This window comes from Peromyscus eremicus, chromosome 8a (assembly GCF_949786415.1).
Source record: "Peromyscus eremicus chromosome 8a, PerEre_H2_v1, whole genome shotgun sequence".
Lineage (NCBI taxonomy): Eukaryota > Metazoa > Chordata > Mammalia > Rodentia > Cricetidae > Peromyscus > Peromyscus eremicus.
Genome location: NC_081423.1, coordinates 87,784,237 through 87,799,644, shown reverse-complemented (window position 1 = coordinate 87,799,644; position 15,408 = coordinate 87,784,237). Strand labels below are relative to the sequence as shown.

General features: G+C 49.9%; 1 long non-coding RNA gene across 1 annotated transcript; it reads left to right on the top strand.

Annotated features, from left to right (window-relative positions):
* The first annotated feature begins 186 nt into the window (after positions 1-186).
* On the top strand, positions 187-6,634 carry LOC131917842 (uncharacterized). The gene is made up of 3 exons (XR_009380750.1): positions 187-335; positions 3,457-3,496; positions 6,310-6,634. It is a non-coding gene; the product is annotated as an uncharacterized LOC131917842 (long non-coding RNA).
* Positions 6,635-15,408: the final 8,774 nt, after the last annotated feature.

Here is a 15,408-nt window from a genome sequence, read left to right as displayed (position 1 = left end):
ACGCTTCAGATGCCTAACTAATGGGGTGTGTGTACATGACATGTAATGCATATGAAAGCTAAGAAACGTGATAGAAATTTAACACACACCACACTACCATCTTTCCCAACCTTCATTTCGAGTGCCCCCCCACTATCGTGCCATGTGTGCGCGTGCGCGCGCATGCGTGTGCGCATGTGTGTATGTAGTGGAGTCGGTTCTTTCCTGCCATCTTTATGTGGGGTCCCGGGATGAAACTCCGGTCCTTGCGTTTGTATGGGAAGCTTTTTTTCCAAGCTGAACTATTTCACCTGCCGCTGAACGCTTCTCTTCCCGGTGCCAGAGTAGCGCCAAAGGTACAATGGCAGGGGATAAAAGAACACAATGTGCTGTATCCGCACATGAGATATTATCTGATAATATAAAAAAAAGGACCTGATACATATCAGGGCTCAGAAAACAAAAGACTGCTGGCTGGACATGGTGACTCATGTCTGTAATCCCAACACTTGGGGAGCCAAAGCCAGAATTGCCACAGTTTGAGGTCTCCCTGGACTCAAGAGTGAGACACGTCTCCAAAACAAAACACAAGCTGGGCGCGGTGGCACACATCTTTAGTCCCAGCACTCTGGAGGCAGAGGCAGGTGGATCTCTGTGATTTCAAAGCCAACCTGGTCTACACAGTGAGTTCCAGGACAGCTAGGGCTATTTAGAGAGACGCTGTCTCAAAAAAACATAAGACCATAACACACTTTGGGGTACTGATGCTGGGGATGAAGCCCAGTGGTAAAGCGCTTACCTAGCAGGAGGGGGAGGTGGGGGGCAGCGGGGAGGGATTGCTAAATTTTATGTATTCATAGCTGGCATGGTGTGAGCTCAGGACAGGACAGCCAGGACTACACAGAGAAACCCTGTCTCAAAAAAAAAAAAAAAAAAAAAAAATACAAAACAAGAAATATACAACAACATGAGTTCAAGGTTGTCTTTGTCTGTATAATCTGTTGGAAGCCAATCTAGGATGCTGGGATGTATGAAACCCTGTCTAAAAGAAAAGTACGAAAGGAAATCTAAAATCTCACTATTTATCAAGTAGACAGGGTATAGATGTGTGTGTGGCTCAAATTGACCGTGAACTTGTGATCTTCCTTCCTCGACCTCTCCAGAGCTGGGATTACAGCAGTGTACCCAGCCTACCTAAGTCTTTGTTTAGATTCCTACAGTTCAGAGCATCTCAGGACCTATCACTTTTGTAATACCCTCCCAAGTTTTTAGTTCCACAATAAGCAGCATGTTATGTGTCATTAACTAAGTCTCATGACGGGCAGTAAAGTGATCTGAAACTCCGAGCCACTGCTAGCTCTGGCCTAGGAGACACAGGACGCAGGCGACCAGGACCCAGCTCCATGCACAGCCCCTCCACAAGCCTCCTCTCTTCACCAAAGCCCTTTGCGCCCCTGGGCTCTGTTGAGTGGCTCCGGGAGGGCTGCCTTTCCTCTCATTGCTCAGGCCTTTGAAAAAACCCTTTGTTTTCACTGCTTCACATCCTGTCTCTCAAACTGACTGGCCTGCGTCAGGGCCTTAATTCCACGGATTCCCGATCCAGCAGGCGGAGGGAGGGTGGGGGTCCCACACCACTCTCCGATGCCATTGTCCGGTTTTCCTTGTCGTTTAGGGGATATTTATTCTCTTGTTGCTACTGAGGCTAAACATCCTGTCAAGTTTATGAAGCACAAACTTAGTGTTTCTTATTCTTACGTATTCCTGCTTGTTTCTTTTGCCTGTTTAACTAGATTAAATTAATTGCATGTAGCCCCAGCTGGCCTGGAGCTCAATAAGTAGACGAGGCTGGTCTTGAACTCACAGAGATCTGCCTACCTCTGTGTTCCAAGTGCTGGGGTTAGAGGTGTGCACCACCATGCCCAGCCAGTCTATTGATTTTTAAAGAGACCGTTCAACATAATGGGTTTTACTAGAGTGCTAGCCTAACACTTCCCCTTCCCATTGCCCTGCCTGTCTGCTCTACCTTCCACAGCCCCTTCCACTCTCACAAGTACCCCAGTACCCTCGCCGCTGCCGCTGATGCCGCTACCACCGGCTGCCACCATCATCGCCACCATCACCACCGCCACCACCACCACCACCACCACCGCTGCCTTAAGATAATTTTTTCCACTCTCATGCTTCCCTTCTAGTTTCATCATCCCACCCCTACCCACACACACACACCCTACCCCTACCCACATCCCCACCCCTATCCACATCCCCACCCCTATCCACATCCCCACCCCTACCCACATCCCCACCCCTATCCACATCCCCACCCCTACCCATACCTCCACCCCTACCCATACCTCTACCCCTACCCATACCTCCACCCCTACCCACACACACCCCACCCCTACCCACACACACCTCACCCCTACCTCCACATGCTATGTGAATTCTTTCTCTTTCGTTTGTTTTTGTTTTACTGGGGGTCAAACACCCCAGGGCCTCCTGCCCACTGGGCAAATGCTCTACCACACACCAGGGCAGGCCCCATGCCTGGGAGTGGCCGGCCAACACAAAGGGAACTCAGAGGTGTCTTTGTTGACTTTGTGTTTCCATTTTGCTTTGTGTTGCATTTTCTTGTCTTATTGGTCTTTTCCTTGTTTTGATTTTCGTTTTCGTGTTTCTCTTTCTTTTTGTATGTGTATGTGCATTTCTTGTTTTGTTTTGTTTTTTTAAACCGAGAGAGGAAGATCATAAAGTTGGGTGTGTGGGGAGGATCTGGGAGGAATTAGGGGAGGGGAAAACACAATCAAAATATATTGTATGAAAAAAATGTTCTTTAATAAAAATCTACAGTGGGGGGTGGTAATTAGATTTCTTAATGTTGGGATGCTTGGAGAAGAAAAACCCTAGGAAGCACTCCTTGCTTTTTCCCAGAGATATCTCAGGACCCAACTGCCCTGTCCCTACCTGAACATGGCCAGGGACCCGAGCACCCAGGCTGGCAGGCTCTGCAGCTCTGGAGTCCCACCCTCCATGTGCTGTGTACTTTATCTGCATAAAGTTGTTCTACATTCTTCCTCAAGAGAAACTCCGGCTGGGTCTATTGTCTCTGTGATTCCCACCCTGCCACAGGCCTGCTCCCTTACACTGTGCTGGCTAGCGAGCGTGGAGAGAGCCCTTCTGGGATGGTGTTGGTGCTGTCGGAAGTTAGCCGTGTCTGGGCAGCCTGGCCTCACTGTGACAACCTGCAGGTGGTGAAAAGCTTCAAGTCTTTTTCACGTGAAGAATCACTAGTTTGGTGTGCAGCTATTACTCAGTGGTAGATCTCTTGCCCGGATTTAATTCTCAACACCACAAATAAATAAACATTTCTAGTTCCCTCACCACACAAAGACTGCCAGGTTCAGTCTTATTGCTTCACTCATTATTATTATTATTATTATTATTATTATTATTATTATTGATTGATTTTTTTTTTTTCAGTGCTGGGGATGGAGCCCAGGGCCTTGTATATGCTAAGCAGGTAGGTACTCTACCACCAAGTTACATTCCAAAGCAATTCTTTTCTTTCTTTTTCTTTATGATGCTTTCTGGGAGGTTGCATTAGAGGCCCAGGCTGGCCTACAGCTCCAGATTCTCCTGCTTCAGCCTCCAGAGTGCTGGGATTACAGTACTAAGTGCAGTATACCACCATGCTTGACTCTAATTCTGTCTCTTGTTTTGAGATGGAGACTCAGGTAGCCCAGGCTAGCCTTGGCATGTGTGTGGAACTCAGAATGTTCCTGCTTCCTCCCAGTCCTAGCACCGTGGTGTGAGTATCTGCCCTGTCTTCTGAGACATCCCTTTCCTCTCTTATTTGAGTATTCCCTCCAGTTTTAGGTCAGACATAAACTTAATGAGTAAGACATTGCTTTTAAAAATGGTTGAGTTAGTGTTTAATAGGTAGAGTTTTAGTCTTGGAGAAGAATCCTGTGATCGGATGGTGGTGATGGTTGTACTACACTAGGAATGTGTTTCTTCTTTCTCTCTGGCTATGTAGAACTCACTACATAGACCAGGCTGGCCTCGAATTTACAGAGATCCCCCTACCTCCCGAATGCTGGGATTAAAGGGGTACACCACATCAGGCAAGAATGTATTTCTCAAACTGAACAGTGGTGGTGCATACCTTCAATCCCAGCACTCAGGAGGCAGAGGCAGATGGATCTCTTCACGTTTAAGGCCAGCCTGGGCTATAGATCGAGTTCCAGAACAGCCAGGACTACACAGAGAAACTCTTGTCTTGAAACACCAAAAAAAGAAAAAAAAAAAAAAAAAAGAGGAATGTATTTCTTATGGTGCCCTGCACACTTAAATGCTAAAGAGGGGGGTGCAGTGGGTAACAGCAACACTTGCTGCCCAGCCTGACAGCCTGGCAGCTCTTTGGGCACCACATGGTGGAAGGAGAGAACCAATTCCCACAGATGTCCTCTGACCTGTGTATACACACAATAGTAATACTAATTTGTAAAAGAAATTAAAAACAGTAAAGAGGTTGAGTGCAGACTCACGTCTATAATACCAGCAGCGTTCAGGAGGCTGAGGCAGGAGGACTGCCATAGGTTCAAGGCTGTCCTGGATCACATAGACAGCTCCTTAAAAGAAATCAAAACAAACCAGAAGCCTCGGGAAAATAAACAATTCGAAAGTTGACATGCTGCCGAACAGCCCTGGAGCAGTTCAGTGTGTCCAGCCCCGTCTCTAGCACAGCCTGTCTGTAGACTTCCAGGCAGCAGAAGGGAGCTGGGCATCTTCCTGCCAGCCCAGGAGGCAGCCTGGCTCTGCCATAGCTTCGAACAGTGCCGGTGCATCTCGGCCTCTCGGGCCAGGAACATATGAGTAATCTGTGACTCACGTCTGTCCTTCCTCTCTTGCCTAATCTGGCCTGGTCTTCTTTGGAACCACCTCCCACTTTCATTCACTCCTTCCTTGGCACGTTTCCAGCGGGATCCAGGAAACACAGGCCCTGTGCTTGTGTTCAGGCGACACAGTGGGGGACAGCCCTGAGCAAGAGCAGCCTGGCCTCACCTGCACAGCCCCGCTGGGGTTGACCTGAGGTGGTTCCTAGAGAGCTTGAAATCCATCAGTGTTGTGACCTAGGGGAGACTCACATTTCAACAGAGTGTTGTGGACAGGGGCAGAGTGGTGGGGGTGGGGGTAGGGGTGGGAGGGCGGGAGCAGGGGGGAGGGGAGGAGGATGACAGAAGAGTCACGGAGTACTCTGCATGAAAGGACCAGGGAGTGATAGATAGACTAGCTGGAAAGAAAGGCAGGCTGAGCTTCTAGGCTCAGGAGGGTGTTGGATGTCCTCCCTCTGGACACATCATTTTCCCACCTTATCTCCAGAGCAGGGAGAGCAGGGGACCAGAGATCAGAGGCTGTGGCCCAGTAGAACTGTGCGCTTAAGGCTGGTCAGTGGGGGTCTGTCTAGACAGTCCAGGTTGAAGGGAGGAAGAGGAAGAGGAGTGCCCTTCACAGAGGGAACATGCTCAAACCAGGTTAGGTGAGGGCTTGGAAACAGGCAGTGGGAGGTCTGGTTTGGGAGGCAGGTCTCTGGGCCTTTGCTGGGAAGAGAAATGACCGCACTAAGGTATCTCACCCTGCAGCTGCCACGGACTCCTGTGCTCTGGTCTCCCACAACCACAAGGGCCTTTGACCTTTTCCTGTTCTCTGCATGCTGATAGTCAGACATCCATTCCAGAGAACTTGCTAGGAGGCATTCAGCCATCTCCAAGAGCCCAGGAAGCAGCTACCAGGGCCTTCTATAAAGCTAGACCTGTGCTGGCCTAGCCTCCTTCCTCTGTTTACCAATATTGACTTCCTCCACCCAGGGTGCTGTGTGCTGCAGGGATGTGGAGTACAATTTGACGAGCCTGTCTCCCTTGGCGTTTGAGCACTTCACGTATTTCCACTAAGGCACTGGAGTGTTAGTTGAACGAGACTGTACAGGGGTGGAGCCCAGCATGGCGGGACAGGGTCTCCAAGAGCAGCGGCACCCCCTGATCTTTCTCTTTCCCACAAACTTTGAGGACGTCCACCGTCTACACGTAGATGGTGCCGAGGATCACACTGTTGCTTTGTTGAGTTTGGTTGGCAGCATAGGCTGGCCTCAAGTTGGCCGTCTTCCTGCCTGGGGTTGCACGTGTGTGCCCATGCCCAGCCAAGTTTCCTACTCTTTCTGTTACTGTTTATTCGCAAATTGCATTGGGTATTGTTACTGTTTAATCGTAAATCTTAAACCTATTTCTTCCCGCTTTGCCTCTAGCAAGTCAAAGTTCCTTCTGCTGTTGTCCTTAGGTGAACAGGGACAGGATGACAGCTCCCTATTGGTCCTGTGGGACCCTCCCCCCTGCCCACCCTCACCCCAGCACCCAGTATAACAAACTGGCAGGAATGAAGGTTTCCTAAGAAGACACCCCTCTGCTCTTCCCTTGGCTGCCAGATACTGAACAGTGGTCCCTGAGGAACTGGAGTCCTCTGGGAGCCCCATATCGGCCGAAGCCTAGTGCCAGCCAGAGGACAGAGCTTACCTCTTCACAAGATTCCACACTGCACCGTTCTGTCTGAAGACCTTGCAGGAGAGACTGGAGGGGCCACACTGAATAAATCTTTTTTCTAATCTTCATCGTTCACCACCCTTCCACTGTGTGTGTGTGTTGGCGTGGTGTGGTGTGGTGTGTGCATGTGGAAGCCAGAGGTCAACACCAGGTGTCTTTTCTCAATGGTGCTTAACTGGAAGCTGAGCCCTCCTGTTTTTGCCTCTGGTGATGGAATTACAAGTGAGCCACAGCTGTGCCTGGCTGGCTGGGTTTCGTTTGCCTGCCTGTTTCTCTCCCTCCTTCCCTCCCTCCCTCCCTCCCTCCCTTCTTTGTTTTTTATTCTTTCCTTTTCGTTTTTGGTTTTTGAAACAGGGTCTCTCTATGTAGTCCTGGAGCTTGATATATAGACAAGGCTGGCCTTGAACTCACAGATTGGTTTGCCTCCTGAGTGCAGGGATTAAAGGCAGGCACCACCACACTGGGCTTTTCTTTCTTTCTTTCTTTTTTTTCTTTTTTTCTTTTTTCTTTTTTCTTTTTTTTTTTTTTTTTTTTTGGTTTTTCAAGACAGGGTTTCTCTGTGTAGCTTTGCGCCTTTCCTGGAACTCACTTGGTAGCCCAGGCTGGCCTCGAACTCACAGAGATCCGCCTGGCTCTGCCTCCCGAGTGCTGGGATTAAAGGCGTGCGCCACCACCGCCCGGCTTTCTTTCTTTTAATGTAGGCCTGGGGCTCAAACTCAGGTGTCCACGCTGGAGTGGTATGCGTTCTGCTGACTGAGCTAGCTCCCAGGCCCGGTACTTGGCTCTTTAATTGGCCTGCTGATGAGCGTGCTGAGCCTTGCTCAGTAGGGCCGTCAATGCACAAGCTTTTGCTCTAACAACTCTGGAAATAGCAGCTCTTTGCAAGTCTTCCTCTGCACACTTCTTGAAGCTGTCCTCTGTCCATGCCCACTGCCTGCCTCACACAGACCCTCGCTGCCTCACCAACCCACTTCTACACTGCTGTGAAAGTGTCTGTTAAAGTCCACTCTGCAGAATCTGCAGCAAAACCTTCCTCATGGCGGTCACCTCAGGGATAGAAGCCACACTAGCGACTACAAAGTCCTCTCTGCTGTGGCCCTGCCTCCTCCATGTCACCAGGTTTGGTTCAATTGCTTATGGACCTCAGGCCAGCTGACTCTGATAATGTGCCTCTGAGTCAGCAATAGAGGAAATGGAATGCCGAAACATAACCCTCCACTCTCTTTTGAGGCAGGGTTGCAGGATAGCCTGAAATCGCCCCCTGCTATAGTGGGTAGCTGTTCCAGCTTTGACCTCGAAGCACCGCCCCTAGTGTAGCAACAAGTAACTGCCACCCCCGCCTATGACCTGCCCCTGGGGCGTGGCCGAGAGGAGCCCCCCTTGAGACCCCTTGAGACCCGAGAGGGTACATGCTTGCTCTCTTAGCGCCTCGTAGTCCTGGAGGCTGGATTGCAGACCAAGTCAGAGTTCTCTCTCCCGGATCCTGTAATCGACCCCTTATTGGTTGTAAATTACCCCTGAAATAAACCTCTTCTAATTACCAGATAAATTAGGTGGAATTGCCTCGTTAATTGCTGCTCTACCCTGCTTCTCCTTTCCCTGTGCTGGAATGACAAGCGTACCATTGTGCATGGCTTAGGCCACTTTTCTCAGCACAATAGCTTTATTCTAAATAGCTATTCTATGGTTTTGTAATTAAAATATAAGCCGGGTGGTGGTGGCGCACACCTTTAATCCCAACACTCGGGAGGCAGAGCCAGGCGAATCTTTGTGAGTTCGAGGCCAGCCTGGTCTACAGAGGGAGATCCAGGACAGGCACCAAAACTACACAGAGAAACTCTGTCTCAAAAAACCAAAAAAAAAAAAAAAAAAAAAAACAACCTTTGATAAAATGGTGATGAGAATAAACGAAGTATTTTTTAAAAATGCCCTTGGGGCTGGGAGATGACTCTGTGGCACCTGTGCAGCAAGCCTGAGGACCTGAGTTCAGATCCCCAGAACTTATGTAAAAGTTGAATACACAGTATGAGCGTCTGCAGTCCCTGCGCTCCTGTAGCAGATAAGAGGCAGGGATGGGGGAATTCCCCCTGGGGCCGGCTAGCCAGCCGAGCATCCACAGCAGCAAAACCACAGAGACAGACTTTGTCAGACTAGGTGGGAGGCAGGGACACATGGGCTGTTTGTCCTATGACCTCCACATGGTTGCGGTGGAACACACCTGCATCCGCACACATCACTATACATGCACATTCACACATACACACCTGCATCCGCACACATCACTATACATGCACATTCACACATACACACCTGCATCTGCACACATCACTATACATGCACATTCACACATACACACCTGCATCCGCACACATCACTATACATGCACATTCACACATACACACCTGCATCTGCACACATAACTATACATGCACATTCACACATACACACCTGCATCCACACACATCACTATACATGCACATTCACACATACAAACATGTCATTCACACACCAAAGATACATTTAGATATTTAGAAGATGTTTGAAGAGAATGATGGTAGAAACAAACCAAACCAAAGGTCTGTGCTTGGCAAATTATATAATAGGCCTGCAGCTCTAGCCTTCGTTTGGGGGCTTGTGCACTGCGGTTCCCAGGCCTTACCTTTCCTTCAAGTTCTGCCTGGGATACTCCTCACTTATTACCTCCTCACTCAAGGTTCTCCCAACTCCCCTCTCCCCAGAGCTTGTGTGCCCTTAAGCACATAGTCTCATTCAGCAGCCAGGGACCCTATGCACACTGTTCCAGGCTCCACCTGGCCCTGGCTACCCAGTTCTACAGCAGGTTTGCTCAGAACTGGACTGGGAAGGAAGGATTGATTGCCAGCCTCCTTGGCAGTAGAGGGGTGAGAGTGTGTGTGTGTGTGGGGGGGGTGGTCTACCCCTCAGCCTCAATCTTGAGGGATCTCCAACTCATTGCCCACCTAGACATCCTCCTGCCTCTATCTGACCTTCCAACCCTCCCCCTAGACATCCCCTCCCTCCTGTTTCCTGGAAGGAACCATAACACACACTTTGGTGCTGTGGGATGTTCTGTATGGCAAATGTGTTGCTGATTAGTCAATAAATAAAACACTGATTGGCCGTTGGCTAGGCAGGAAGTGTAGGCAGGACAAGGAGGAGAATAAAGCTGGGAAGTGGAAGGCTGAGTCAGAGAGACACTGCCAGCCGCCACCATGACAAACAGCATGTGAAGATGCCTTTAAGCCACGAGCCACATGGCAAGGTATAGATTTATAGAAATGGATTAATTTAAGCTGTAAGAACAGTTAGCAAGAAGCCTGCCACGGCCATACAGTTTGTAACCAATATAAGTCTCTGTGTTTACTTGGTTGGGTCTAAGCAGCTGTGGGACTGGCAGGTGAGAGAGATTTGTCCTGACTGTGGACAGCTACACTTTGGAAACTGATTTTTGCTAAAAGGCCCAACTCCTCACTTGGGCCTACAAGGTAACTAAACAAGACAAAGCCTGCATCCCCACCTTCACTTTGTGTCTCCCCTGCTCCTTGGGTGAGGCGTCTGCTTTTCCTTCATGGGTCAGGGAGAATCTGACCTGACCCATTCCCTTTAAGGCTGAAGGCTCGGAGATAAGTCATTATCCTAAGACTGCATCACAGAACTCCAGAAAGAGCAGGGCCTCCCGGGACAGGCTACTCAGCCCCAGAGGAGGGCAGGCCATGGCTGTAGCAGTGAGGACCTCCTGAGAGCAGGTTTATCCTCTCAAGCAACGGCAGGCATAAGGGCATAAAAAACACTTGAAGAACCAGAGCTGAGACAGAGACCAGGCTAGACCATGTTTGGAGTAGGGCTGCTTAAATCCTCCCGCCCCTCCCCCAATCTGTCTATCAGGGGTTTCCAATACGAAATCCAAGTTCTTCATATACTCCAGGATAGTTACAAATGCCACCTAACATAACATTGCAAATTGCTTAAAAATATATATTTTTTGCACATTTTTAACTCTATCATGTACTTTGTAGATGACATTGTCTATCAACAGACAAAAGATAGAAACCTAAAACTCCAGTCAAAGTCAGTACCTGAAGACAAACTTGGAATTACTGGATTCTCACTATGTTTTCAACACATCCAGTCTATCGGCTTTTTGCCAATACTCATCTCTGTCTGTGTGTGGAGGTTGACAGCCGAGCCTGGTTGGAGCCAAGACTTCTAGCCAGAACTCTGGTTGCACCATGATGGCCAGAAGAGGCTCCTGTGGGTGGGGAAGATGGCTGTTCTCAGTTCACTTGGAGTCATTTGCTTTGTCCTAAAAGGCACCTGTAGAGGACTTTAGTTCAGGTGCCAGACAAGTCCCAAAGCAAGGAGACGGTGGGTGACCACAGCTATTGCAGCGAGGCCGAGGCCAGGGCACGCCGTTCTCCTTGGGAGGCGTGTGGCAGGTGTGTAAAGGGGGAGAGTTGTGAGGAGTCATGATTCAAGAACTCTTCAGGGCTGGCAGGCTGGCTCAGTGCTCGGTTGCCAGGCTGACGACCTGGGACCTGCATGGTGGAAGCAAAGGACCAGCTTCTACAGGTTGTCTTCTGACTTCTGCATGTGCATTGTGCAATGTGCACACACACACACACACACACACACACACACACACACACACACACACCCCATACAAAAATAAGGAAGGTAATAATTTTTTAAAGCCTCCAAGAAGCCAGGCATACACACACCTTTAATCCCAGTACTTCAGAGACCGAGACAGGAGGATCACAGCAGGGTTTAGGCTGGCCTGGTCTACACAGGGAGACCTAATATCAAAACACAACAGACATGTGATATCTGTCTATCTGTCAGTGTATTTGCTGAGATGACAGGCAGAGACCCTACAGCCAGTTTATTTATGGCTTGCTGAATATTGAACCCAGGGCTTCATGCATGCTATGTGAGCACACTACCAACTGAGTGACCGAACCTAGGGCCTTGAGCTTGCTAGGCAAGTGCTCTACCACTGAGCTAAATCCCCAACTGCCCTCCCCCCCCTTTTTTTTTTGGTTTTTCGAGACAGGGTTTCTCTGTGTAGCTTTGCACCTTTCCTGAATCTCACCCTGTAAACCAGGCTGGCCTGGAACTCACAAAGATCCACCTGCCTCTGCCTCCCGAGTGCTGGGATTAAAGGCGTGCGCCACCACCGCCCAGCTCAGTTAAGATTTTGAAATAGCCTCTAAGTAGTAACTTTGTCTCTTCGGTAGCCTTAGGATCTGCACCTAAGCTCCTGTCCTGGGGAAACATTTTTTGTGTCCCAGTGCTTGTGGGCTAGGCCTTGAATCACATGCACCCAGGGTCTCTGAGCTGTAGAAGTAGATGGGTCCAGTGGGTTCCAGTGCCGGCCCCTTGGGAAGAGCAAGAAGGACTGAGGGTCCCACAGGGACCATGGGGACAAGCTGAAGGTGATTCCCTGAGCTTCAGCCACTGCCTGTGGCTTCCTGGGTAAGGGAGATTGGGGGTGAGGTCAAGGTACCCTTCAAATCAAAGGTTTTCTTCTGATATCAGCACTCAAGGCAGAAGGCAATGACCAAGACCAGCCTCAAGAGAAGTAGGAAACATGGCGGCAGGAGAGTCCAGAGCATGGAGAGGTGAAACTCCAGACTCAGGACAAAGGCTGTTGCCTGGCTGTGACCTTGGAAAGTCAGTTGGTCCAGCCACCTCACAGCTACCTCATCTTCTAGACTGTGGTGGTTTGAAAGAAAATGGCCCTGAAAGGGAGTGGCACTATTAGGAAGTGTGGCCTTGTTGGAGGAAGTGTGTCACTGTAGGGCGGGCTTTGAGGTCTCTTTTGCTCAAGTTTCCATCAGTGTGACTGTCAGTTGACTTCCTGTTGCCTGCAAGATGTAGACTCTCAGCTCCAGCACCATGTCTGCCTGCACGCCGCCCTTCTTCTTCCCGGCATTCTCTCTGCCCTGAAAATCCTGCCTAGCTATTGGCCAATCAGCTTTTAATTAACAATGAGAGCAATTCTTCACAATGTACAAAAGGACTATTCCACAGCAAGCAGAGGCAGAGGGCAGGGCAGATGTACTTATCCATTCCTGCTTCGGGGCCTTTGTCTCTCCTCAGCTCTTCCCTGGAATCCCCGTCCCCAGGTTCCCATGGCCTGCAGCCCTCCTGTCCCCTCACACAGTCACCTCAGTGCTGACTCAGCACTGGCTGCCTCTGCTCTCTGCTCTCTGCCCGTTGCCTGCTTTATTACCTTTTCATAACGTTTGCTGTGTTGAAGCATGACACCTATCACCTATGCCTCATACGATTGGGTTGGTGTGTAGACATCCATCTACCTGCACATGAATGTGTGTGTGTGTGTGTGTGTGTGTGTGTGTGTGTGTATGGAATTCGTCAGTTTACTTTTCCACTTCATTGGAGTTACATGAAAGCAAGGTCCTTGTCTGTCTTCATTAGTACAGTCTCTCCAGGGCCTAGAACAATGCCTGGCACACAGCACATGTCCAGTAAACCCATGTTAGAAGGAAGGAGGAAGAGAGGGAAGGAGGAAGAGAACCAGGAAAAGGAGGGAGGGGAACCATGAAGAAAATGACACCTAAAAGCATGGTCCCCAGCGCTGCCACACTGAAGGACAAGGCATAGACAGACTCCCTGGTGGGCAGACAGACAGGGAGAAGGGCCATGGCTTGGTAATAAAGTTGGTGAACTTCCAAGATGGCCGGCTTCTTCCTCACCCCGACCTGAGACAAAAGCCTGGCAGCTTCAAGCAAAGGCTTGTGGGTGTCTTCTCCCACTAGCAGGCCGCCTGCTGATGGACCGGCTCAGCAAGTTCAAGGCCCAGTGAGGACATGTTTACACAACAGTTGTGGCCAATCAGCAACTCTGTTTGTCTTCTGACTCACCAATCCTAACTTAGGGGAGGAAGACTCTTCCCAGCCCTGGAGGGAGACTGGGTTTTCTGGCTTCCAGAGTACCCCCTCTGCTTGAAGGTCTTTTTCTCTGAGTGTTTGCTGTGTGCATGTGTGTCCTCACCCCCAATAAATGCTTTTCTTCAACTGCTGATGCTGTCTGTCTGCTCCTGTTTGCAGGGTTCGAGATTTTTCCCTGCTTTTGAGTTCTTTAACTGGCAGAGAACATGAACCTCATCAAGACCTCCAGCCTTTAAGGAGACCACTTCCTGCACAAGGCTGGTTCCCTAGCCAGCTGGTGTCCTGTTCCCTCCGGGTCTAGCAGAGGGAAAGTCAATCTGACTGTCATACCTCACTGCTTCTCCACATCTGGGTTCAGTAGCTACAGCCCTCCTGCTTGTCTGAGTCTTATTTTCTCAGATGAACCCTTGGGATCAGTCGGGGGCGAGGGGGGGGGGGGTAACAACTCAGTCTTCGATGTCCCCTGGCCCGTTAGTGTTCCCGAGGTCCCAGGTAACTCACTGTCTTCACCGTGGCTAGTACCCTGCCTCCACGGCAGTTGTTCCAGTGGATTGTCTGACCATTCTTGGATCTCTAGGACTTTTTGGTCACCTCCCGTGCCCATGCATCTGGAAGATAAACTTTTCTTCCAGAGTGATTCATGGTTCTATTTTTAACTTTATCACAGTAACCATCACATACCATAAACAGTTCCCAAGGGCCTGAGGATGCTGCTGCCTGAGTCTGAGGATGGTGTAGACGGGGCCTGAGGATGTTGCTGTCTGGGCTGAGAGCTGGCCAGGGGACATTGCAGGGCAGGGCCTAGTTTTCAGAGTGGATACAAATTTGTTTGTGGATTCTTGCATCCCTTTTGACATTCCTCTGGATTCTAGGGACTCCCAGAAACACTTGGGAGCTAGGCCCACACTGGGCTTCCTGGCGAAATGGCCGAAAATTTAGCAACTTACCTTTAAAATAAAAACAGGAGACCTGGTTACATTTGAGGAAGAATTAGGATATATTCATGGTAAATTTTTAAAAATAGAAATTTAACTGGGAATCCTGGCTTTCCCCTCAGCTTTCTGAGCCAGGTAACCCCAGGGGGGTAGGGGAGGGAAAATCCATCAGGTGGGAGTGGGTCTCACATCTGGCACCCTGGTTATGAGAACAGGATCCATTATGTTTGGTGCTCTTTCTGCTCCTTAAAGCGTTTGCTCAGGGCCCCCGAGTCGTCCCTAGCACACTGGGTCTGGGGGAGTCTCATCTCTAGCCCCTCCCATACTTCCACACTGGTGGTCAGGAAAGGCCTTCGGAAGCAGTGAGCTTGGAGACGTGAAGGAACGAGTTCAGGGATGCCATTCCAAGGAGAAATCAACACTGTGTGTGTGAGAAACCACGAGGCCCGCAGAGCAGCGGATGTGAGTGCCAAGGGAGGATTTCTGTAGACAAACATCTTCAGCTTCCAAGCCTGGACCACGAGAAAGGGAAGTGGGGGGACTGTTCCTCTGCCCACTACAAGCCGCAGATGCACACACTGCTCAGGCTTTGGAGGCAGGGATTCCAGCACCAGGACAGGGGGAAAGGTGGTTTGGAGGTCCCCTGTTCCAGCTGGGAACTCGGGCAGCTGGACTTCAGTGTTTGAAAGCACTGTGATGTGCTCCCCCATTCTTTAAAGTGGGGAACATGGACCCTTACAGCTGAGTCTCTATAAGCTGGGACAGAGGTCTCTCCCTCTCTTGGAATACTACATCTCACTTTCGGCAGGCCCCTGTGGACACTCTGTGTGTGTGTGTGTGTGTGTGTGTGTCCGTCCAACACACACCCCTTCTAGAGAAAAGCCCTGCAGCCTACTACAGGACGATTGGGGACAAGAACCCATAGGGTCCCGTGAGTCCCGTGAGTCCCCAGCAAGAGTCTCCCCAGGCTTT